The sequence below is a fragment of the Scyliorhinus torazame genome, chromosome 22 (genome assembly GCF_047496885.1).
Source record: "Scyliorhinus torazame isolate Kashiwa2021f chromosome 22, sScyTor2.1, whole genome shotgun sequence".
Classification (NCBI taxonomy): Eukaryota; Metazoa; Chordata; class Chondrichthyes; order Carcharhiniformes; family Scyliorhinidae; genus Scyliorhinus; species Scyliorhinus torazame.
The window spans coordinates 51,753,732-51,777,640 of NC_092728.1; the positions used below are offsets into that span (position 1 = coordinate 51,753,732).

Sequence of the window (23,909 nt, forward strand, 5' to 3'; positions counted from 1 at the left end):
CAAAAATCTGTCCTGGTCCACCCACGTTGATGCTGCCACCAAGAAAGCACAACAGCGCCTGTACTTCCTCAGGAAACAAAGGAAATTCTGCATGTCCACACTGACTCTTACCATCTTTTACAGATGCACCATAGAAAGCATCCTATCGGGCTGCATCACAGCCTGGTATGGCAATTGTTCAGCCCAAGACCGTAAGAAACTACAGAGAGTCGTGAACACTGCTCTGTCCATCACACAAACCTGCCTCCCATCCATTGACTCTATCTACACCTCCCGCTGCCTGGGGAAAGCGGGCAGCATAATCAAAGATGCCCCCCATCCGGCTTACTCACTCTTCCAACTTCTTCCATCGGCAGGAGATACAAAAGTCTAGAACATGCATGAAAGGATTCAAAAACAGCTTCTTCTCCACTGTTACCAGACTCCTAAACGACCCACTTATGGACTGACCTGATTAATACTACACTCCTGTATGCTTCACCCGATGCCGGTGTCTATGTATTTACATTGTGTACCTTGTGTTGCCCTATTATGTATATTCTTTTTCTTTTCTTTTCTTTTCATGTACTAAATGTTCTGTTTGAGCTACTCGCAGAAAAATACTTTTCACTCTACCTTGATACACGTGACAATAAACAAATCCAATCCAAATCCAGAGAAACACCAATGCCTATTATCATCCAATCCGGAAACAGCTATTTATTTGGGGTAGAATTTTACATCTCCCGGTTAGATGTGCGCCTGACCTGGAATTCCGTTAAATAGCGTGTGGTGATGTCCGGCCCGCCTCCTGACATCATCGTGCACCTGCGTGTTATTTAGCTAGGAGGGCGCAGGCACAGATCGGACACGTGCCCAGGGATAATTAGACGAGTGATTAAGGGGGTTAAAACCCCAATTGCCCATAATTTAACACTGCCAGTGTGATATTAAGCTTGTCACACACACAGCATGGGCGGGGGACCCAAGTGGAATTGATCTTTTTTATTTTAAGAGCAGGGTAAAAGGCCCCTGCTCACGACAATGGCTGAGGAGTTAGGCATTTGTGGGGGTGGGGTTTGGTGGTGTTCTGTAGCTTGGAAAGAATGTTTTGTGTGTCGGCGTCATTAGAGTGTCGAGCTCTCAGCAAAGTTTCTGTTGGCTGATACCTGAGGCTTGGGTCCCCCTGTGGCCCTTTGTGCCCGGGTAAGCCCTACTAGCTGAGCAAAGATGGGAAATGTGTACTCTGCAGAGAGCACCTCCTCCTCCTCCTCTGAGGAGGCGGAGGAGAGGGAACGAAGATTCATCCTTAGAACGGAACCCTTACAGTGCAGAAGGAGGCAATTCAGTCCATCAAGTCTGCACTGACCCTCCGAAAGAGTGCATGACCCAAACCCACAGCGCATTGATCATGGCCAATTCATCTAACCTGCACATCTTTGGGCTGTGGGAGGAAACCGGAGCACCCGGAGGAAACCCGCGCAGACACGGGGAGAAAGTACAAACTCCACACAGACAGTCACCCAAGGCCGGAATCGAACCCGGATCTCTGGCACTCAGTGCTAACCACTGTGCCACCTTGCTGCCCATTGGAGGCAAGGTGCTTGCAGGCCTTTCCCTCAGGCAGAATTCCATGCACAGGATGGTCAGGGCCATCAGGGAGGGCAAGAAGACTACCCCAAGAGAAGATGCCCCTATCTAGCTGCCAGGGTGTACAGGCAACGGTCCAACTACCTTGCCATGACCGAGGTCCAGAGCTGTAGGAGGCTCTGGCTATGAAGGGAAGGAGTCGCGAGAATTTGCCAGATGACAGGGCTTGAAATAGCCTCCAATTGCGTTGGGGGGGTGGGGGGGGGGGGGGGGGGGGTGCACCTGATGCACATGGCTCTAAATTTTTAGTGGCACTAAATCTTTATGCCTCCGGATCATTTCAGGGTGCTGTGGGTGATCTCTGTGGAATATCACAGTCAGGTGCACACAGCTGTGTTCGGCTGGTAATGGACACACGGTTCAGGTGTGTGAGCAGATTCACCCACTTCCGGACAGACCAGGTCAGCAAAGCTAATTGGGCGAGAGGTTTCACAGCCATTGCTGGCTTTCCCTGCATACGTGGAGCAATCGATTGCACCCACAAGGCCATTAAGGCACTAGCTGGCCAGCCAGGAACCTTTGTGAACAGGAAGGGCTTGCACTCGACGAATGTGCAGATTGGGTGTGACCGCAGGACCCAGATCCTACTGATGTGCGCTAGGTACCCGGGCAGCTCCCATGCTTCTGCGTCACCCGCAGGTATCCAGTCTCGTTGCTGCTCCAGGCTGTCCAGACGGGTGGTTGATTGGCAACAAAGGTTGTTCTTTGAAAAGCTGGCTGGTGATACCTTTCAGGCACCCAAGGCCTGATGCAGAGAGATACAACCCATTGCCGTATTTCCACGAGGGGCGTGGTAGAAAGGACAATCGGCCTTCTGAAGATACGGTTCAGGTGCCTCGACCGATCCGGGGTGCCCTGCAGTAGCCACTCGAGCGAGTGTTGCTCATTGTGGCACTCTGCTGCACTCTTCACAATCTCACTCTCTTAGCCCGTCCCTCCTGGCTGTCACTGCCTCGCGCTGGGCTCGGAGGCAGTCACCTGGCAAACTGAGAACTTGCTGGCAGTCCAAGCTCTCCTCCCATCTGGTGTGACCTCCTGCTGTTGCCGTAGTTCTCATGGATATTCCTCTGCAGCCTGTGGAGGCCGCTTTTGAAGTTCATGGTGGGCCGCCATCGGACAGGGTGCCCACCGCGTGCCTGCTGCCGCCGAACCCAATTCGGCCGCAATCCATGCTTGCCTCCCCTTAAGTGGGAGCCAGCGTAATATCGCATTTTCAAATTGGATGTGGGCATCAATAGGACTTGCGTCCGCTTCCACGTCTGCCCGATGAGCGTGCCCACCAAGGGTGAAATTCTACTGTGAGACTCTTTGTTCTCTATCCTTACTTCCTTTCGTGCAAGGTGACGCTGACCATCCTAGTCCATGAGCCTCAATTTTGTTGACCAACCTTTCAGGTGAAACTTTGTCAAGTCCTTCCTTAAAATCCATACAGACAATATCCATTGCTTTTCCTTCATCAAAAATTCCAAATAGGTCAGTCAAATCCAAGCTGGCTCTTCATAAATGAACATCTCCAAATGCCTGTTGTTTTTTCCCCCAGTCATTGTTTCTGAGGTCTAACCCATCACTGATGTTACTCTGATAAGTCTCAACATTGCCAGCCTTTCCTGTACATCCGGCCTTTCAATTTTCATCCTATCAATCTCCTCAATCACCCCAGTTCCACTGAAATGTTGACAGCATTCTCTTCCTTAGTAACCAACGATACAAAGTACTCATCAAGTACTCTTCTATCTTTGTCCTTCACCTCTAAGCATAGAGCTGTAAGTGATATGCTTAAGCAAGTGAATATGTAAATATGTTTAGCCTCCGACCACTAGGTGTCAGGCAAGTGGTACCAGGTGACACTAACATGGGGGAGTCTGAAGGAGAATATGCTGTGGTTAGTTGTGTTTGTGTTAGTTCCAGTTTGTTACCATTCGTTTCCAACTCATAGTTTGTTACACAATAATAAATTTGACAAGTCTTGAACATGGGGCGGGATTCTCCGACCCCCCAGCCGGGTCCGAGAATCGCCGGGGGGTGGCGTGAATCCCGCCCCGCTGCTCTGACGCTGGCTGCCGAATTCTCCGTCGCCGGCTGCCGAATTCTCCGGTGCCGGATTTCAGGCGGAGGCGGGGGCGGGGGCGGGGATCACGCCACTCCGGTCAGGGGCCGTTGGCAGCGGCCCCCCCGGCTATTCGCCGGGCCCCGATGGGCCGAGCGGCTGCCCGTTTTCGGCCAGTCCCGTCGGCGTGAAGTGGACACGGTCCATCCCGGCAGGACCTGGCTTGTAGGGCGGCTAGCTGAGTCCTCGGGGGGCGTGGGGGGGGATTTGGCCGTGGGGGTGGGGGCCCCACAGTGGCCTTGCCCGCGATCGGGGCCCACCGATCTGCGGGCGGGCCTGTGCGGTGGGGGCACTCTTACCCTCCGCGCCAGCCTCTGTAGGGCTCCACCATGGCCAGCGTGGAGAAGAAACCCCCTGCACATGTGCCAGAACACGCCGGCGGTTCTGCGCATGCGGCAATTCGAGCTGATCCACGGCGGCCCTTTGCCCCCTAGGAAGGTGAGAATTCCCCACTTTCGGGGGCCGTTGACACCAGAGTGGTTGGCGCCGGTTTTCACGCTGGCGTGGGGACATTGCCCCATTATTGGAGAATCCCGCCCCTTCTCTTACCAACTGTTAACTATTTATATGCAGGTAGAGGATTTTTGGATTCCTATATATGTTAATTGGCATTCTGTGTTCATACTCCCTCTTTGACAGTCTTCCTTTCCTCATCCCTTCCCCTCTCAATTTATTATATTTGGCCTGACTCTCGCTTGAAGAATCCACCTGACACCTGACAAGAATTGACCTGACTAGGGCGGTGAGGTGGCACAGTGGTTAGCACTGCTGCCTCACAGCACCAGGGACTGGGGTTCAATTCTGGCCTTGGGTGACGGCCTGTGTGGAGTTTTCTCATTCTTCCCGTGTCCCCCGTGTGCTCCTGTTTCGTCCCACAGTCCAAAGAAGTCCTGGTTAGGTAGATTGGCCATGCTACATTGGCCGTTAGTGTCCAAAGGTGCTCAGGCTGGGTGGGGTTATGGGGATAGGGTGGGGCGCGGGCCTCGGTAGGATGCTGTTTCAGTGCAGACTCAATGGGCCGAATGACCTCCTACTGCGATGTAGCAATTCTGTATTGTGACATATTCTCAATTTTCCTCATCACCCAATGGGCTCTGCCTTTCTTTCTCCCTGTCTTTCCTTTTTGTTGGACTATACCTAGCCTTTACCTAAAACATCTCCTCCTTAAAGATCATCCATTGTTCTGTTACAGATTTTCCTTTCAGTCTTTGGCTTCATTTAACCCTGATTCGATCCCCTCTCATCTCGTTGAGTTTCGCTCTTTTCCAATTATACTATTGTATCCTCGCTACTTGTGGTGAATGTATTCACCATAATGCATGCATGATACCATAACCTGTGACCTATGACCTGGAAGTGGTGATATGAACTGCTTCCAGGTACTGTACTGTAACCCCGGTATGGATCCGCCTCTGGCTCCGCCCACACCGGGGCATATATAGGCCGGCCTCTTGTGGGCGGCATTCATCTGTACTACTGACTCTGGCGAAGTAAGTTCATGACTAATAAAGCCTTTTGTTCACTTGCTCTCGCTGCCTCTGTGTGGATTGAAGGTACATCACTACTCCAATCCGCTGGGCTACAAATCGGCTCACCAACCTGTGGTGGGGCATTTTGCCAAACACACAATACCAGCCATGCGACCCTTGTCAACCCTCTCCATTATTTCTTCAACAGCAACACCAAGCCGGGTTTACAGAGCACCCATAACACGACTAATCTAAGGCACTTTACGCAGAGACATTTTAGGTATCAGCACAGGGGATCGAAACATCGGTCAAAGGAGGCAGGTTTTCAAAAGTACCTTAAAGGAACAGAGAAAGGTGGAGAGGTGGGAAGGTTCAGGGAAAGAGGGAATTCCAGACATTAGGGCTCAAGAACCGAAGGTACAATTGTCAAAGGTGGAGTCATGAAAACCAGGGATGCACAAAAGACCAGAATTGAAGGAGTTCAGATATCTCAAAGGATAGTCGCGCTGCAGGGGATTACAGACACAGATAGAGGTGAAGCGACAGAGGGGTTTAAAATCAAAGACGAGAATTAATAGTTTGAGCCGTTGCCAGACCAGGAGACAGTGTAGGCTGTGCCTCCACAAACAAGGCCCATTGATGTGCAAGGGCTGTAGGGAAAAGGCAGGGGAATGACACTTGTTGGACAGCTAGTACAGACACCATAGGCTGAATGGCCTCCTGCTACACCACAACAATTCTGTGATGATCCTGTGATTAGTTCTTGGCCAACATTTATCCTTTAACCACCAGCTGGATTCAGTGTGTTTATATTATTGCTTTCCTGCGCTGAGACTGGTTTCTCCATTGCAGCAGTGACTACACCTCAAAACTACTTCACCAGCTGTTAAACATGGCGGGAGGTCTTGTGGTTATGGGAGATGCTATAAAAAGGAGGGGGGGGGGAGGGGATGCTATATAAAGGGAAGGGGGGAGAGCAGGAGAGCATTAGTTATTGGAGACTCTATAGTTAGAGGTACAGATAGGCGGTTCTGTGGCAACGATAGAGGCTCACGGTTGGTGTGTTGCCTCCCGGGTGCCAAGATCCGTGACATCTCTGATCGTGTTTTCAGGATCCTTAAGGGGGAGGTGGAGCAGCCACAAGTCGTGGTGCACATCGGTACCAACGACATAGGTAGGAAAAGGGACGGGGATGTAAAACAGGAATTCAGGGAGCTAGGATGGAAGCTGAGAGCCAGGACAGACCGTGTTGTCATCTCTGGTTTGCTGCCAGTGCCACGTGCGAGCGAGGTGAGGAACAGGGAGAGAGTGCAGTTTTACACGTGGCTACAGGGATGGTGTAGGAGGGAGGGTTTCAGTTACTTGGTTAATTGGAGCACATTCTGGGGAAGATGGGACCTGTACAAACAGGATGGGTTACACCTGAACCAGAGGGACACCAATATCCTGGGAGGGAAATTTGCTCCAGCTCTTCGGGGTGGTTTAAACTAATTTGGCAGGGGGATGGGAAACTGATTTGTAGTCTGTTTTGTTCTGCTCTTGTCGTAGCATAAGCTGCTTCCTTGGTGTGCACTCTGACAAAGGAAGGGTCAGACTTGGAGATAGCTTTAACACGTTTATTAAACTATTAACAATTCTCCTACTTGGATTCGACGCTACTGTTAACCCTTCTGCAGCTACTCAGACTGACTAACCAGTCTGCTACAATCCACGTGGTGGGAATGATGCTCAATCAACCCTGTGTCTGTAATCACTGAGAGTCTCCACTGGAAAGAGACTGAGCATGTGTGATGTATCCTTTTGTATGGGTTGGTGCAATGCCCTCCTGCAGTAGTGTCACCCCTGTGTGTTTCGTGACTGTCCATTGGTTGTGTCCTATCTTACTGACCTATTGGTTGAATGCCTGTGTGTCATGTCTCTGGTGTTCCCTCTAGTGTCTAGCTAGGTGTAGTGTATGTACATGAACCCTTTGTGTACTTACAATGATGTATGTCACCACATAGTCCAGGAGATAGCTTTGCTGGAGTTCACAAAGTTGAGGGTAGTACTGAGGAAGGTACCAAGGTCATAAGAGTGGACCTGCAGGCATGAAGGTGGTTTGAAGTGTGTCTACTTCAATGCGAGGAGCATCAGGAATAAGGTTGGTGAACTTGAAGCATGGATTGGTACTTGGGACTACGATGTTGTGGCCATTACGGAGACGTGGATATAACAGGGGCAGGAATGGTTGTTGGAGATTCCAGGGTTTAGATGTTTCAGTAAGATTAGGGAAGGTGGTAAAAGAGGTGGAGGAGTTGCATTGTTAATCAAGGATAGTATAATGGCTGCAGAAAGGCAGTTTGGGGAGGCTCTGTCTACCGAGGTAGAGTGGGCTGAAGTTAGAAATAGGAAAGGAGCGGTCACTTTGTTAGGAGTTTTCTATCGGCCCCCAAACACTAACAGAGATGTGGAGGAAAAGATTGCAATGTAGATTTTGGATAGGTGCGGTAGTCACAGGGTAATTGTCATGGGTGACTTTAACTTTCCAAACATTGATTGGAACCACTATAATTCGAATAGTTTGGATGGGGCTGTTTTTATCCAGTGTGTGCAGGAGGGTTTCCTCACACAATATGTGGATAGACCGACAAGAGGCGGGGCCACATTGGATTTGGTACTGGGTAATGAAACAGGCCAAGTGCTAGATTTGGTTGTGGGAGAGCACTTTGGAGGTAGTGACCACAATTCGGTGACTTTCACTATAGCAATGGAGAGGGATAGGAACATACCGCAGGGCAAGGTTTATGACTGGGGGAAGGGTAATTACGATGCGATTAGGCAAGGATTGGGGAGCATAATATGGAAACAGGAACTGTCAGGGAAAGGTACAATTGAGATGTGGGGCTTGTTCAAGGAGCAAATACTGCGTGTCCTTGATATGTATGTCCCTGTCAGGCAGGGAGGAAATGGTCGAGTGAGGGAACCATGGTTTACAAAAGAGGTAGAATGTCTTGTCAAGAGGAAGAAGGGGGCTTATGTAAGGATGAGAAAACAAGAACATAGAACATAGAACATTACAGCGCAGTACAGGCCCTTCGGCCCTCGATGTTGCGCCGACTTGTGAAACCACTCTAAAGCCCATCTACACTGTTCCCTTATCGTCCATGTGTCTATCCAATGACCATTTGAATGCCCTTAGTGTTGACGAGTCCACTACTGTTGCAAGCAGGGCATTCCACACCCTTACTACTCTCTGAGTAAAGAACCTACCTCTGACATCTGTCTTATATCAATCTCCCCTCAATTTAAAGCTATGTCCCCTCGTGCTAGACATCACCATCCGAGGCAAAAGGCTCTCACTGTCCACTCTATCTAATCCTCTTGTATGCCTCAATTAAGTCACCTCTTAACCTTCTTCTCTCTAACGAAAACAGCCTCAAGTCCCTCAGCCTTCCCTCATAAGATCTTCCCTCCATACCAGGCAACATTCTGGTAAATCTCCTCTGCACCCTTTCCAATGATTCCACATCCTTCCTATAATGCGGCGACCAGAATTACGCGCAATACTCCAAATGTGGCCGCACCAGAGTTTTGTACAGCTGCAACATGACCTCATGGCGCCGAAACTCAATCCCTCTACCAATAAAAGCTAACACACCATACACCTCCTTAACAACCCTCTCAACCTGGGTGGCAACTTTCAGGGATTTATGTACATGGACACTGAGATCTCTCTGCTCATCCACACTACCAAGAATCTTACCATTAGCCCAGTACTCTGTCTTCCTGTTATTCCTTCCAAAATGAATCACCTCACACTTTTCTGCATTAAACTCCATTTGCCACCTCTCAGCCCAGCGCTGCAGCTTATCTATGTCTCTCTGTAACTTGTAACATCCTTCCCCACTGTCCACAACTCCACCGACTTTAGTGTCATCTGCAAATTTACTCACCCATCCTTCTACTCCCTCCTCCAGGTCATTTATAAAAATTACAAACAGCAGTGGCCCCAGATCCTTGTGGTACACCACTAGTAACTGGACTCCAGTCTGAACATTTCCCATCAACCACCACACTTTGTCTTCTTCCAACTAGCCAATTTCTGATCCAAACTGCTAAATCACCCTGAATCCCATGCCTCCGTATTTTCTGCAGTAGCTTACCGTGGGGAACCTTATCAAACGCTTTACTGAAAACAATATACACCACATCAGCTACTTTACTCTCGTCCACCTGTTTGGTCACCTTCTCAAAGAACTCAATAAGGTTTGTGAGGCACGACTTACCCGTCACAAAACCGTGTTGATTATCTCTAATCAAATTATTCCTTTCTAGATGATTATAAATCCTATCTCGTATAAACTTTTCCAAGACTTTGCCCACAACAGAAGTAAGGCTCACTGGTCTATAGTTACCGGGGTTGTCCCTACTCCCCTTCTTGAACAAGGGGATAACATTTGCTATCCTCCAGTCTTCTGGCACTATTCCTGTAGACAAAGCTGACTTAAAGATCAAAGCTAAAAGCTCAGCAATCTCCTCCCTAGCTTCCCAGAGAATCCTAGGATAAATCACATCCGGCCCAGGGGACTTATCTTTTCACACTTTCCAGAATTGCTAACACCTCCTCCTTATGAACTTCAAGCCCTTCTAGTCTAGTAGCCTGAATCTCAGTATTCTCCTCGACAATATTTTCTTTTTCCTGTGTGAATACATGAAAAATATTCATTTAGCACCTTTCCTATCTCCTCGGATTCCCCGCACAACTTCCCACTACTGTCCTTGACTGGCCCTACTTTTACCCTAGTCATTCTTTTATTCCTGACATATCGATAGAAAGCTTTAGGGTTATCCTTGATCCTACCTGCCAAAGACTTCTCATGTCCCCTCCTGGCTCTTCTAAGCTCTCTCTTTAGGTCCTTCCTAGCTAACTTGTAACTCTCGAGCGCCCTAACTGAACCTTCATGTCTCATCTTTATATAAGCCTCCTTCTTCCTCTTGACAAGTGTTTCGACTGCTTTAGTAAACCACGGTTCCCTCGCTCGACCACTTCCTCCCTGCCTGACAGGTACATACTTATCAAGGACACGCAGTAGCTGTTCCTTGAACAGGCTCCACATTTCCATTGTGCCCATCCCCTGCAGTTTTCTCTCCATCCGATGCATCCTAAGTCTTGCCTCATCGCATCATAATTGCCTTTCCCCCAGATATAACTCTTGCCCTGCGGTATATATCAATCCTTTTCCTTCACTAAAGTAAACGTAATCGAATAGTGGTCACTATCACCGAAGTGCTCACCTACCTCCAAATCTAACACCTGTCCTGGTTCATTACCCAGTACCAAATCCAATATGGCCTCGCCTCTTGTTGGCCTATCTCCATACTGTGTCAGGAAACCCTCCTGCACACATTGGACAATAACGGACCCATCTAAAGTACTTGAACTATCGCGTTTCCAGTCAATATTTGGAAAGTTAAAGTCCCCCATAATAACTACCCTGTTGCTTTCGCTCCTATCCAGAATCATCTTTGCAATCCTTTCCTCTACATCTCTGGAACCTTTTGGAGGCCTATAGAAAACCCCTAACAGTGTGACCTCTCCTTTCCTGTTTCTAACCTCAGCCCATACTACCTCAGTAGACGAGTCCTCATCAAACGTCCTTTCTGCCACCGTAATACTGTCCTTGACTAACAATGCCACCCCTCCCCCTCTTTTACCACCTTCCCTGAGCTCACTGAAATATCTAAACCCCGGCACCTGCAACAACAAGGTTCAGTTAGGGCACTTGAGGGATACAAGATAGCTGGGAAGGAGCTCAAGAAAGGGCTTAGGAGAGCTTAGGAGGGGGCATGAGAAGTCCTTGGTGGGTAGGATCAAGGAAAACCCCAAGGCTTTTTACACTCATGTGAGGAATAAAAGAATGACCAAGGTGAAGTTAGGGCCAGTCAAGGACAGTAGTGGGAACGTGTGCATGGAGTATGAAGATGTAGGAGAGGCCCTAAGTGAATACTTTTCTTCAGTGTTCACAAAGGAGAGGGGCCATGTTGTTGAGGAGGATAGTGCGATACAGGCTGGTAGGCTGGAGGAGGTAGATATTCGGAAGGAAGATGTGTTAGAAATTTTGAGAAGCCTGAGGATAGATATGTCCCCTGGGCCTGAGGGGATATATCCTAGGATTCTTTGCGAGGTGAGGGATGAGATTGCAGAGCCTTTGGCTTTGATCTTTATGTCCTCACTGTCTACTGGAATGGTGCCAGAAGACTGGAGAGAGGCGAATGTTGTCCCCTTGTTCAAGAAAGGGAATAGGTATAACCCTGGGAATTATAGGCCGATTAGTCTCACTTCGGTCATCGGTAAATTATTGGACAAGGTCCTGAGGGAAAGGATTTATGATCATTTGGAAAGATACAGCTTAATCCAGGATAGTCAGCACGGATTTGTGAGCGGTAAGTCTTGCCTCACAAGTTTGATTGTATTCTTTGAGGAGGTAATTAAGTACAAAGATGAAGGTAGAGCAGTTGATGTTGTATACATGGATTTTAGTAAGGTGTTTGATAAGGTGCCCCATGGTCAGCTCATGCAGAAAGTAAGGAAGCATGGCATAGAGGAAAATTTGGCCGATTGGATCAGTAACTGGCTATCACGTAGAAGACAGAGGGTGGTGGTAGATGGTAAATTTTCATCCTGGAGCCTAGTCACCAGCGGTGTACCACAGGGATCAGTGCTGGGTCCTCTGCTATTTGTGGTTTTTATCAATTACTGGGATGATGGAGTTGAAGGTTGGGTTAGTAAATTTGCTGATGACACCAAGATTGGTGGAGTAGTGGATAATGGGGAGGGCTGTTGTAGGCTGCAAAGAGACATTGATAGGATGCAGAGCTCGGCTGAAAAATGGCAGATGGAGTTTAACCCTGATAAGTGTGAGGTGATTCATTTTGGTTGGACAAATTTGAATACGGATTACATGGTTAACGGTAGGGTTCTGAAGAATGTGGAGGAGCAGAGAGATCTCGGAGTTCATGTCCATAGATCTCTGAAAGTTGCCACCCAAGTGGATAGAACCGTGAAGAAACCCTATAGTGTGTTAGCATTTATTAACAGGGGGGTTGAGTTTAAGAGCCGTGAGGTTATGCTGCAACTGTACAAGACCTTGGTTAGACCACATTTGGAGTATTGTGTGCAGTTTTGGTCACCTCATGATAGGAAGGATGTGGAAGCAATGGAAAGGGTGCAACGGAGATTTACCAGGATGCCGCCTGGATTGGTGGGTGGTTGAGGGAGCTAGGGCTTTTCTCATTGGAGCAAAGGAGGATGAGAGGCGACTTAATTAAGGTGTATAAGATGATGAGAGGGATAGATCGTGTGGATGTTCAGTGACTTTTTCCTCTGGTGGATGTAGCTGTTACGATAAGGTTCATGGTGGAAGATATAGGAGGGATGTCAGAGGTAGGTTCTTTACTCAGAGAGTGGTTGAGGCAGGGAACGCACTCCCAGCTAAGGTAGTGGAGTCGGACACTTTAGGAACTTTCAAGCGGTTATTGGATAGGCATATCGAGTGCTCTAGAATGATTGGGAGCAGGTTGATTTGATCTGAGTTTCATCATGGGCCGAAGTAGTGCTGTACAGTTCTATGTTCTATGTTCTATAAACACAGGTTCTCGCTTTTGCAGTTGTTGCAATTTCCTTTTTGAAAATTTCATGTCGTCATTAAGTACGGTACATATAATTTCATCATCATTTTCAAGATCCGGAAAATAAATGTATGTGCAACCAAGACAAGAATGATCTCAAGCTTCCTATTCCTAATGATACAACTTCCTGTGCCTCCCAACTTGGTATTACCTGCAAACCTGGATATACAGCTCGCTATTCCTTCAGCCCGAGTCAATGGAGATAGGGGGCTGGATTCTCCGGTCGCCGACGCCGAAAACGCGTTTGGCGAACGGCCGGAGAATCCAAGTTTCCGACCAAATTGGAGGTGGCGCCGCTTTCACGATGCTGCACCCCCTCTAAAGCGACATTGCCTGAGGCCTGCCTCCCCGGTGCTCCGCCCCCGACGGGCCGACTTCCCGATGGCGTGGGTCTCTCACGGCCTCATCCGTCGGGACCTCAGAGTGGTGGCTGCGGACTCAGTCCAGTGCCGCCACAGTCGGGGGAGGGCTGATCCGTGGGCAGGGGCGACATTACTGGGGGCTGGGGGCACTGTGTGGGGGTGGTCTGTGGTGCGCGAGCCGGCCAAAGGGGGGTTCTATTTTGCGGGCTAGGTCCGCCGGCTGCAGGCCATCGCCGTGCGCATGCACGGCCACGAACCCGGCAATTCTCCGGGGGTATCGGCAGCTGGAGCCGGGTGCTCTAGCTGTTATCCTGCAAGCCCCCAGCAAAACTGGGAATCGGTGGCCGTTTTGCGGCAGTTAATGCCAACGTTCCCACGCCGGCGTGGGGACATAGACCCAGAATCGGAGAATCCAGCCCAGGGGGTCTTGTGGCTCAATGGGTACGTGGTGTCCCTGCCTCTGTACCAGAAGCTCTGGGTGGGGCGAAATTCTCCAGCCCTTCCTACCGGTGGGATCTTCCAGGTCCCCAAAAGTTGCCCCCCCCCCTCCCTCCTCCCCCACCCCTCCCCCCACTCTGCTGGTCCCTGAAGGCAGCGTTGGCGAGGAATGTAAATCGGCATTGACTTCAGCGGGGCCGGAAAATCCGGCTGGTGGCCGATGGCAAGCTACCTCTGCCTTGGGAAACCCCGCCACGGCGGGGGCGGGGGGGGGGGGGGGGGGGGGGGGAGGGCTGGAGAATTCGGGGGCGGGGGCTGGAGAATCCGGGGGTGGGGCTGGAGAATTCCGTCCTAGGGCTTGTTGGCCATTCATGGCGCGGCTGAAACAGGTCAATAATCAGTTTGCTAATCCTTCTCACAAAACAAATGAAGTATATCGAGTGAAAAGCTGAGTTCCCCATGCAGCTGCCTGATTAACATCATTGATGTGTTGGGTGCTCTGGATCCGTGGAACACATACAGGCCACCAACACTTAAAATAGTACAACACTATTTTATTAAGTTAGAAACTGTTGAACATACTTTCACTGTGGGTTAACACGATGTTAGATTAAACTAAAGACCTATGCCTGTCCGAACCAGTCTATGCACTCAGCACATGGTGAGGATCTGTGCTGTAAGCTGTAAGCTGTGTCCTTGTAGGAGGCTGCATCCCGAATGAGCGGGAACTCTGATGCCCCCTGTCTTTATGGTGCGTGTGCTCTAACTGGTGATTGGCTGCGGTGTTGTGTGTGTTGATTGGTCTTGCTGTGTGTCCACCAGTGTGTGTGTCTGCACCATGATATACTGGTGTATATTATGACAACCACCTGTCACACCCTCCCAGTCTACATGTCCTTTATCACTACTCTATGGGCAGGATTCTCCTGCCTCCCAGCTGCGTGTTTCTCAGTGGCAGGAGATGGCGCCGCTGTCAATGGGAATTCCCATTGAAGAGATCCCAGGGGTGCGCTGCCAGTATGACCAGAGAATCCTGCCGCCAGCAAACGGTCGGAAAGTTCCGGCCTCTGTTGTCTACATCCCAGCCAATTAACAACACACTCTAAGAAGTTACTTCCAATTCTGTGCAATGTGCTAAAATGGACAGAGGCCTGATTTTTAGGCCCGATAAAATCGGACACTTTAACTTAAGAGCTGGACATTTTAAATCAAACCACAGCCAGCTCCAGAAATAGCGTGATGGGAATTGGGGGGGGGGGGGGATTTCATGATTGGCCAAGTTCGAGTACACTGAACTGAGACAAGCTGCTAGGCCACGTCTGGACCTGCCTGTCAATCACCCATCACGAGATTAACGGCTCTATTCATATGGATCAACTGTTTTGGGTTAGACCATAAGACATAGGGGCAGAATTAGGCCACTCAGCCCATCGAGTCTGCTCCGCCATTCAATCATGGCTGATGTTTTCTCATCCCCATTCTCCTGCTTTCTAGATGAAGCTAGACATTCTGGCACCCAATTTTCCCGCCGTTACCTTATATGGTGCAAGGTTACGTGCAAACAATGCACCTTCAGATGGACCCCTGTGAACGGTTTCCTGGTGTCCTGCCGAGTGGCCAACAGTACTTCCATTGGGTGTTTTGACCCCTACCTCGAGACCTCACTGGCTGGGGACAAGAGAACTTTCTGGAATGACACGGAACGGGTATGAGTATTGAATTCCCTATTGAAGACTCCACGCAGAGGTAACAGAAAAGATTCAACGACAGACCAGAGACGGAGAAAGCACTGTGCGAGGCCCACCTTAGTGAACAAAAACCCTGAGGAAGCGAGACTCAGAGATTCCGACCCGCAGCATTACTGAGTTCATCGTCCCGGGTAGCAATAAGAGTCTTGGGACTGTTATTTAATTTTAATTTTAAAAATAAATTTAGAGTATCCCAATTACTTTTTTCCAATTAAGGGGCAACGTAGCGTGGCCAATGCACCTACCCTGCACATCGTTGGGGTTGGGGAGGTGGGACAGCATGGTCGCACAGTGGTTAGCACAGTTGCTTCACAGCTCCAGGGTCCCAGGTTCGATTCCCGGCTTGGGTCACTGTCTGTGTGGAGTCTGCACGTTTTCCCCGTGTCTGCGTGAGTTTCCTCCGGGTGCTCCAGTTTCCTCCCACAGTCCAAAGAACTGCAGGTTAGGTGGATTGGCCACGCTAAATTGCCCTTAGTGTCTAAAAAGCTTAGGTGGGGTGACTGAGCTCCGTGGATAGGGTGGAGGTGTGGGCTTAGGTAGGGTGCTCTTTCCAAGGTCCGGTGCAGACTCGATGGGCCGAATGGCCTCCTTCTGCATTGTAAACTCTATGATTCTATGACCCATGCAGTCAGAGGGAAATGTGCAAACTCCACATGGACAGTGACCCGGGGCCGGGATCGAACCCGGGTCCTCAGCGCCGTGAGGCAGCAGTGCTAACCACTGCGCCACTGTGCCGCCCGTCTTGGGACTGTTATTGGTGGAATAATTTAAGGGTAACTATTTTACTGTTTATTAAATACATTTGGTTGAATCATACACTTGTATTAGTCCTTTGTTCATCTCGCAAACATGGGTAAAACATTTGAGTAATAAACTGGTCGAAGTGTCTGAGGTTTTACAGACAGCAGCGCTAATAATCTTTTGCTAATAACCTCTTGTGCAGCATGTTTTCAAAGACTTTCTGAGAGCCATTTTAAACAATGTCAATTAAGACTCCCCTGCCATAAATACACCTCTGCTGTTCTGTTCCCTCTCATGTCCCTTAACACTTTATTTAAAAGGTAAAGAGAGACTCACATGTATATCGCACTTTTACAAACTCAGGTTTCCCCAAAGCGCTTTGGACCCCATGACGTTGGGAAACATAGGATTTGCTCAAAGCAAGTTCCCACAAACAGCAACGAGATCATGATCATTTGTTTCAATGATGATTCTTGAGGGATAAATTTGAAGATCGGACACCAGGGACTCCCCTGCTCTTGTTAGAAGTAATACCATGGGATCTTCAACATCCACCTGACAGGACACATGGAGCCTCGTGTTAACATCATATCTCAATGACGGAACCTCCGACAGTGCAGCACTCCAAACCTGGTCCTCGGGAGTGGGTCGACGAAGCCACAAGCTTCTGACTTAGATGCTGCATTGCTCCCACCAGGCCACAGCTGACACCTAGGAAGACAGTGAAGGGAGTGAAGCAAGTTAGCGCATTCTTTCGCAACAGACTTACTTCTTCGGGCGTGTTTAGTGGTTATCAGGATGATCAAGTTGAATGTTCATCAACAAGGCGATCAGAAGCTGGTCACGTGCCGACACACCGCACCCAGAGAGTAATCCTGTTTGAAAATAAAAGCAGCAGAAGTAAAGCCTTCAATGGGTCTTCCCCGTGACACTGGGAAAAAACTCCTGAGAAAATGTCTCGGCTCATTTATCCGTGAGACAGATTGCAGCACTCAAAGCACGGAGCTGATTTAAAAGTAAAGCTAGATTCTCAGTTGATCTGATACATGGAATCTAATTGACTACCTTTTCCAATATAAATTGGCGGGTGGGGTGAGGCTGGTGGATTTCAGAGTTTCTCCGGGGAAGCTTATCTCCTGCTATTGCCTGAGGAAATGCAGCACTTCAAACTCCTTGAGCCTGTCAAGTACAGACCGTGGAACTGCAGCATGTTATATAAACTCTGAGTGACTGGCTCCACACACCCAGCCTCCCTCCCTCATCCTTAGACCCTGATCATGTGAGCAACGAGTGTGCAGACAGATTCTGAGATCAGCAAGCCAGGCTGGGTGGAGGGAACTCTCCAGGGCCGTTTTATAAGACTTCACGACTTGCTGGGCCAAGAGGTATCCATTTCCCGTCCAGCCTGCTACTGCAAAACAGATGGCTTTCAGAAGGGGTCCATTGTTGCAAATTAAACTTTTGGAAATGCTTCAGTTGGCAGAATGGTAAAACAAGACTTCTTTGATAAAGTGTCTTCTATAATCTGATGTCATCACAAAGTACAGCCAAGAAAGTAGAGCTGAGCTGCAGTCACTGTTGTAATGCCGGGAGACATGGCCATCGGATTATGCTCAGCAATATCTCTCCCAAGTAGATGTGAAATAAATGATCAGGCCAATTTTTTCTGGTGCTGTTTGAGGACGATGTTGCCTTTCAGCAGGAGACCAGGGTAAACACACTTAGCTGCCCCGCCCTCGGCCGCCCCCCAAAATGGCTTTGGTCATCCCAAAATTTAGTTAAAGGAAATTCTGCTCATCCAGTGCTGGTGACCTGACGAGCAACGTGACTGTCTGGAGGCAGTGAAGGTACCGAGAGAGGTGGTAGACAGGCAGAGCTGGGGTGTGACAATGAACATGTGGAAACTCTCATTTCAGATGGTATCACCAAGAAGACGGATGTAGATGAGAAATAGGAAGAGGTCATCGGTCGATTCCGTTTTAAAAAATGTGTTTTTATTGGTTTTCACATTTTTATGTCACATGTTCCCATTCGTACTTCTATGTTTCAGGTTTCATCACCGCGTATGTTCAGTCAATTGATTTTTAAAAATAAATATAGAGTACCCAATTCATTTTTTCCAATTAAGGGGCAATTTAGCGTGGCCAATCCACCTACCCTGCACATCTTTGGGTTGTGAGAACGAAACACGGGGAGAATGTGCAAACTCCACACGGACAGTGACCCAGAGCCGGGATCGAACCTGGGACCTCGGCGTCGTGAGGCAGCAGTCTAACCACTGCGCCACTGTGCTGGCCTGTTGAGCCACCTGTTGATCAATGTTGAGCCAAAGAGAAATTATTATTTACAAGTGTGTAATAGGCCAACACGATAACGAGAAGAAACACACAAAACAGAAATAGAGAAGAAAAGCAAAACAGCACATCGTCAAACAAGGAGCATTCTAAATATTTGCATGTTCCCCCCCCCCCCCCCCCCCCCCCCCCCCCCCCACCTCACTCTGTGGTTGTGAACCCTAATTGGCCGTTCTACTCTTCATTGGGCTCCCAATGTTGGCCCTTGGGTGTATTGCCCAGTGTGTTGATGTTGTTTCTGTTATTCCCGCTTTCCTCCGGCCTGTCCTCTGTGGTTATGTGGCCTGTGTTTCCATGGCCTTTTTTAATGGTTTTTTGCCCCTCCTTCCCTCCACTTTGCTCTCTTTCCCTCCTCCACCTCACCCCTCTCCCTTTCGTTTGCATTTTGTGGCTCTCTTCTTCCCCCTGCTCTACTGGTTGCTGGCGACGAACAGTTCTTGGAACAAGTTGGTGAACGGCTTCCAAGTCCTGTGGAAGCACTCTCACGATCCACGGATGGCGAATTTTATCTTCTCCATTTGGAGGATATCTCACAAGTCATGGTGACGCTGCCGATCGACAGCCAAGCTGGATTCTCTGGCAGGCGATCAGGGAGGCAAAGGCTAGGGGGTCAGCACCCCTCCCCATAACGTGTTCTAGCTGATCTGAAACCCCAAAGACCATCACCTTTGGGTCTGGCTCAATCCTCACCCCCACAACCTTGGACATTGCCTCAAAGAAGGTTGGCCTGAATCTGACAAGGCATGCCCTGAACATGTGGGCGTGGTTGGCTGGGCCTCCCTGGCACCGTTCACATTTGTCCTCCATCTACGGGAAGAACCTGTTCATTTGGGTTCTTGTTTGGTGCGTTCTGTGCACCACCTTTAGCTGCGTCAGGCTCAGCCCTGCGCATGTGGAGGTGGAGTTTGCCCTGTTTAGTGCTTCGATCCAGAGTCCCCACCTCTACTTCTACGCCTAGTTCTTCCTCCCATTTTTCCCTTTTCTCGTCCGGGGGGAGCGCACCTTCTCCAACAGCCGTCAATACAGGTCCCCACTCTTTTGTTATCCTTTCAGGGTGTGTTTGCTTACATGACTGAACGTAACATGCGTTACTCAATCCAGTTGCTGATGAGGTTTTCTGTACCTTGATGAAAAAGATTCAACGTCGTCCAAAAGTAATGAAAGGTTTAGTGAGTAACTAAATTAACAATTGCTTGCGTTCTTTACTTTGAGATTAATACTAGTAGAAAAGTTACAAGATCTAAATACAGTATTTATGTTTGACTACACTAATCACTCTGAGATAAGTCTATGTACTCCTGCTCTCGTCACAGTCCAAGCAAAAGAAGAGAGAGGAACAGCCTGCGTCTGGCTTTTATACCCGTTAGTGCTGCCCTCTTGTGATCTTCTGCTTACACATTAGCCCCTTATGTACATGCATATACAAAGATCACTACACCCACAATTCCCTTTCCCCAGATCGCCCGAGCCGAACAGTTCCTCAACTAGCGAGTGTCTTGGCGTCCCAGGGTACGTCGATCTGTCTGTATCTTACTTTGTTCCCTTTGGGTAGTTTTAACCTCTCCATGAGTTCCTCCAGAGTCGCTTGTCTGTCGTCTGTGTACATGTCCCTAACCGTCAATGTCCCCTCGTCCTGTCTTCACCTTTTTAAAGTGGCATCCATTGTTGCTGGTGTGAACCTATGGTTGTTACAGGTGGGGCCATGGTGGATATTTCGGTCAGGCCGAAATGCTGCCAAATTTGATACCACATTCGGACCGTGGCCACTACCACTGAGCTCCTTGAATGTTTGGTTGGAGGGATGGGACTCTTGTCGTAACTAGGGCTCGGAGGGACGTCCCTATGCAGGAACTCTCCTCCATCTTTACCCATTCCTCTCCCGTATTCTTCACCTATCCCTTTATTCTTTCTGCTGTGGCCGCTCAGTGGTAGAGCTGTAGGTTCGGGAGGGCCAGGTTCTTTTTTGGATCCTCGGGTTCTCTCCCCCCCCCCCCCCCCCCCCCACACACACACACACAAACACCATGATTAGTTTATCCACCCTGATAAAGAAGGCCTCGGGTATGCAGATCAGAGGGATCTGAACAGAATAGGAATCTAGGCAGTATGTTCATTTTGATCGTCTGCAGCCTTCCTGCCAGGGAGAGTGGGAATGCACCCCATTTCTGTAGGGGCAGCATGGTAGCACAAGTGGCTAGCACTGTGGCTTCACAGCGCCAGGGACCCAGGTTCGATTCCCTGCTGGGTCACTGTCTGTGCGGAGTCTGCACGTTCTCCCCGTGTCTGCGTGGGTTTCCGGTTTCCTCCCACAGTCCAAAGATGTGCCGGTTAGGTGGATTGGCCATGATAAATTGCCCTTAGTGTCCGAAAAGGTTAGATGGGGTTATTGGGTTATGGGGATAGGGTGTAAGTGAGGGCTTAAGTGGGTCGGTGCAGACTCGATGGGCGGAATGGCCTCCTTCTGCACTGTATGTTCTATGTTCTAAGTTCCTTTTTTACTTCCTCCACCAGACTCGTCAGATTCCATTTGTGGACCTGTGTCCAGTCATGGGCTATTTGGATCCCCAGGTAGCAGAATTTGTTTTGGGCTTTCTTGAACAGTAATCCCTCCAGCTCTGTCCCTCTCCCTTGCGGGTTCACCGGTAAGATTTTGCTTTTGCTCAAGTTGAGCCTGTAGCCCGAGAAGGCTTCTCATTTAGCAGCTTCATGAGCCATTCCATACTGGCTTGTAGAAGATGTAGAGGAGCAGATGTAGTGAGACTCTGTGCTCTCTGCCTGGGTACCTTTCCAGCCTTTCGCCGCTCTGTGGGCAATCGCCAATGGCTCCATTGTCAGGGCGAACGGCAGCGGGGTCAGCGGGCATCCCTGCTTCGTGCCTCTATGCAGCTGGAAGTATTTAGAGCTGGTGGTGTTAGTCAGTATGCTTGCCATGGGAGCGCTGTACAGTAGTTTTACCCAGGTGGTGAACCCTGATCCAATCCCAAACCGTTCAGTACCTCAATGAGGTATTTCCACTCGACTCTGTCGAAGGCCTTTTCTGCGTCCAGGGAGATGATCACTGCTGGTGTTCCCTCCCCGGATGGGATCATGATCACGTTCAGCAGGTGCCTGATGTTTGATGTTAGCTGTCTGCCCTTGACAAAGCCCATCTGGTCCATCCGCGACCACCTCCGGCATGCAGCTCTGCAACCACTTAGCCAGGGCTTTCGCCAGGATTTACGCATCTACATTGTACAGTGAGATGGGTCTGTAGGACCCGCACTCAGTGGGGTCTTTGTCTTTCTTGGGTACCAGCGCTATTAAAGCTTGAGTCAGTGTTGGTGGCAGGGAACCCCTTGCCAGCGAGTCTGCAAATATCTCCCGCAATTACGGGGCAAATGCTGGTGGGAATATATTGTAGATGTCTGCCTGGAATCTATCTAGCCCTGGCGCCTTCCCCACTGACATGGAGTTGATATTCTCCATGACTTCTCCCAGGATTTCCGCCATGGTCTTCTTTAGAAACTCTGCGTCGTTCGATTTGGGAATGTACATGTTAACAAAGACTACCGGTGCCCATGCAGGACACCAATGGCCATGGCATACTGTCTCCTGGGTCAGTAACTGTCCTGATCACTGTGAACATTGCCTTATGTTGAACAGTATGGCTATCCCTCAGATCTCGTCCCATAACATGAATGGTGCGCCTGTCCCGCACTGCCCTTCCTTACCCGAAGTCGGTCGCTCTCCCTCAGGTGCGTCTCTTGGAGGAAGACGAGGTCGGTTTTCATACTTTTCAGGTGGGCGAAGACTCTGGGTCTTTTCACTGGGCCGTTCAGTCACTGACGTTCCAGGTGACTACCCTGATGGTGGGGTTTCTGCACCCCTCCACCCCCTCCTGCAGGATTAAACATACTTACCTTGTGGATGCGCCCCTGCACTCTGGGGTTTCCCTTTATTAGAGAGCCATCCAAAATGGCCGAGGTCACGGTACTCACCATGAGGACGGGCTCCTGCACTCCAGAGTTTTCCTTTGTCCAGGGGCCACCCAAGATAGTTGCCAACTATGTTTACGCATGTGGGTGAGCCCATGCACTCCGGGGTTCCCATTTGTTTGGGGACCCTTCAAAGTGGCAGACTGCTCCAATGTCCTGGTAAATCTTAATCGAGTGTCGCTCCCAGCTGCAGCACATTGCCTGTCTGGCCCAGCTCAGGATTCTTTACCAGTCCTTGTATCGGTGCAGCTTTGTGGTTATGCCCTTGGTTGTTCCCTGGCATTGGACTTTGACCTTGGAGTGACCTGTGGGATCTATCAATGTCTGGTGGCTTGGGGAAGTTGTCTCTCCCCCAACAGGTACCCAGCATTTGGGCCACGTATTCCGTGGGGTTCCTGCCCTCAATTCCCTCCGGTAGGCCCACTCTGCGTAGATTCTAGCGCTGCGATTGGTCCTCCTGGTCCTTGACCTTTCCCATTAGCGTCCCTCGTGTCCCCACCAATCTTGCCATCTCAGTTTCTAATGCAGCAACCCGGTCACCTTGGTCCATCGAGGCCTTCTCCAGCTGTCTTAGGGTTACGTCCTGGGTCTTCAGCCGCCCCTCTGCCTTTTCCAGGGCCGCTGCAGGGTGATCAGCGTCTCTGTCACCTCCACCTTGACCGTTGCCCTCATCTCTGCTTTGATGGCCTCCTTGAGCTCCTGGAGTTCCTTTGTAAGGAACTCCCTCCATCCGTTCGTCGGTGGGGGGGGGGGGGGGGGGGGGGGGGGAGAGCTCTGTGTGAGGCCTGGTGGTCCCTCTCAGTCAGGCGTGGCCAGGGCCTCATCGCCCTGCGTGCTTGCATCTCCTCGGTTCCCCTTTCCAGCGAGGAAACAATGGACATCTGGCGTAACGCAGGGTAACCAAGGTCTTCAATGTGTTTTGGTTGGATTGGGAGAGGTGGGTGGGGGTTGGGGGGTGGGGGTGGGGGGTGGGATGGTCTTCATGATCTCCTGCCAGTTTTGCAGTAGGAAAGTGGAAGAATCCTCACAGAGTTTTATTATCCCAACCATCACCTCATAACTCTGTTCCTCCTGCCACTTACTCAAAATCCTGCCTTGTCCACAGTCGGTAAAGTCACAAATCACAATGTGTGAAGTGTTCATGACTCTCGTCCCTCCTCCTCCTCCTTGACCCTTTTGCTGCTTTCCCTCCATCAGCTGTCCCCAGAACACCACTCTCGTAGTGTTCCACACATTCTAGTTTTATCATAGCTGCTACAGTGTAAATTTGACAGAGGCGCTCTCCATGCGTGGAGTTCTGTCCACTCCTGTAGTTGGTTTGTGAGGAACTCCCTCCATCCTTTAAGAGAGTCTCACTCTCTTAACCCTCTAAAAGATTGCCTATTTCAGTTCCGTCTCTCCCACCCTGCCATTCATTCC

The 23,909-nt window shown here is 49.7% G+C and overlaps 1 protein-coding gene across 2 annotated transcripts in view; it reads right to left on the reverse strand.

Annotated features, from left to right (window-relative positions):
• Positions 1 to 17,323, reverse strand: part of LOC140399086 (alpha-(1,3)-fucosyltransferase 7) — a 117,075-nt gene extending 99,752 nt beyond the window's left edge. The window contains exons 1-2 of one of the 2 annotated variants that reach the window (XM_072488212.1): positions 17,228 to 17,323; positions 16,932 to 17,037 (exon numbers count right to left, since the gene is read on the reverse strand). The gene's annotated coding sequence lies outside the window, so the exon portion shown is untranslated. Of the gene's footprint in view, positions 1 to 16,498; positions 16,905 to 16,931; positions 17,038 to 17,227 lie in introns of those variants that run through there. The other variant, XM_072488213.1, reaches the window with a different exon arrangement.
• Positions 17,324 to 23,909: the final 6,586 nt, after the last annotated feature.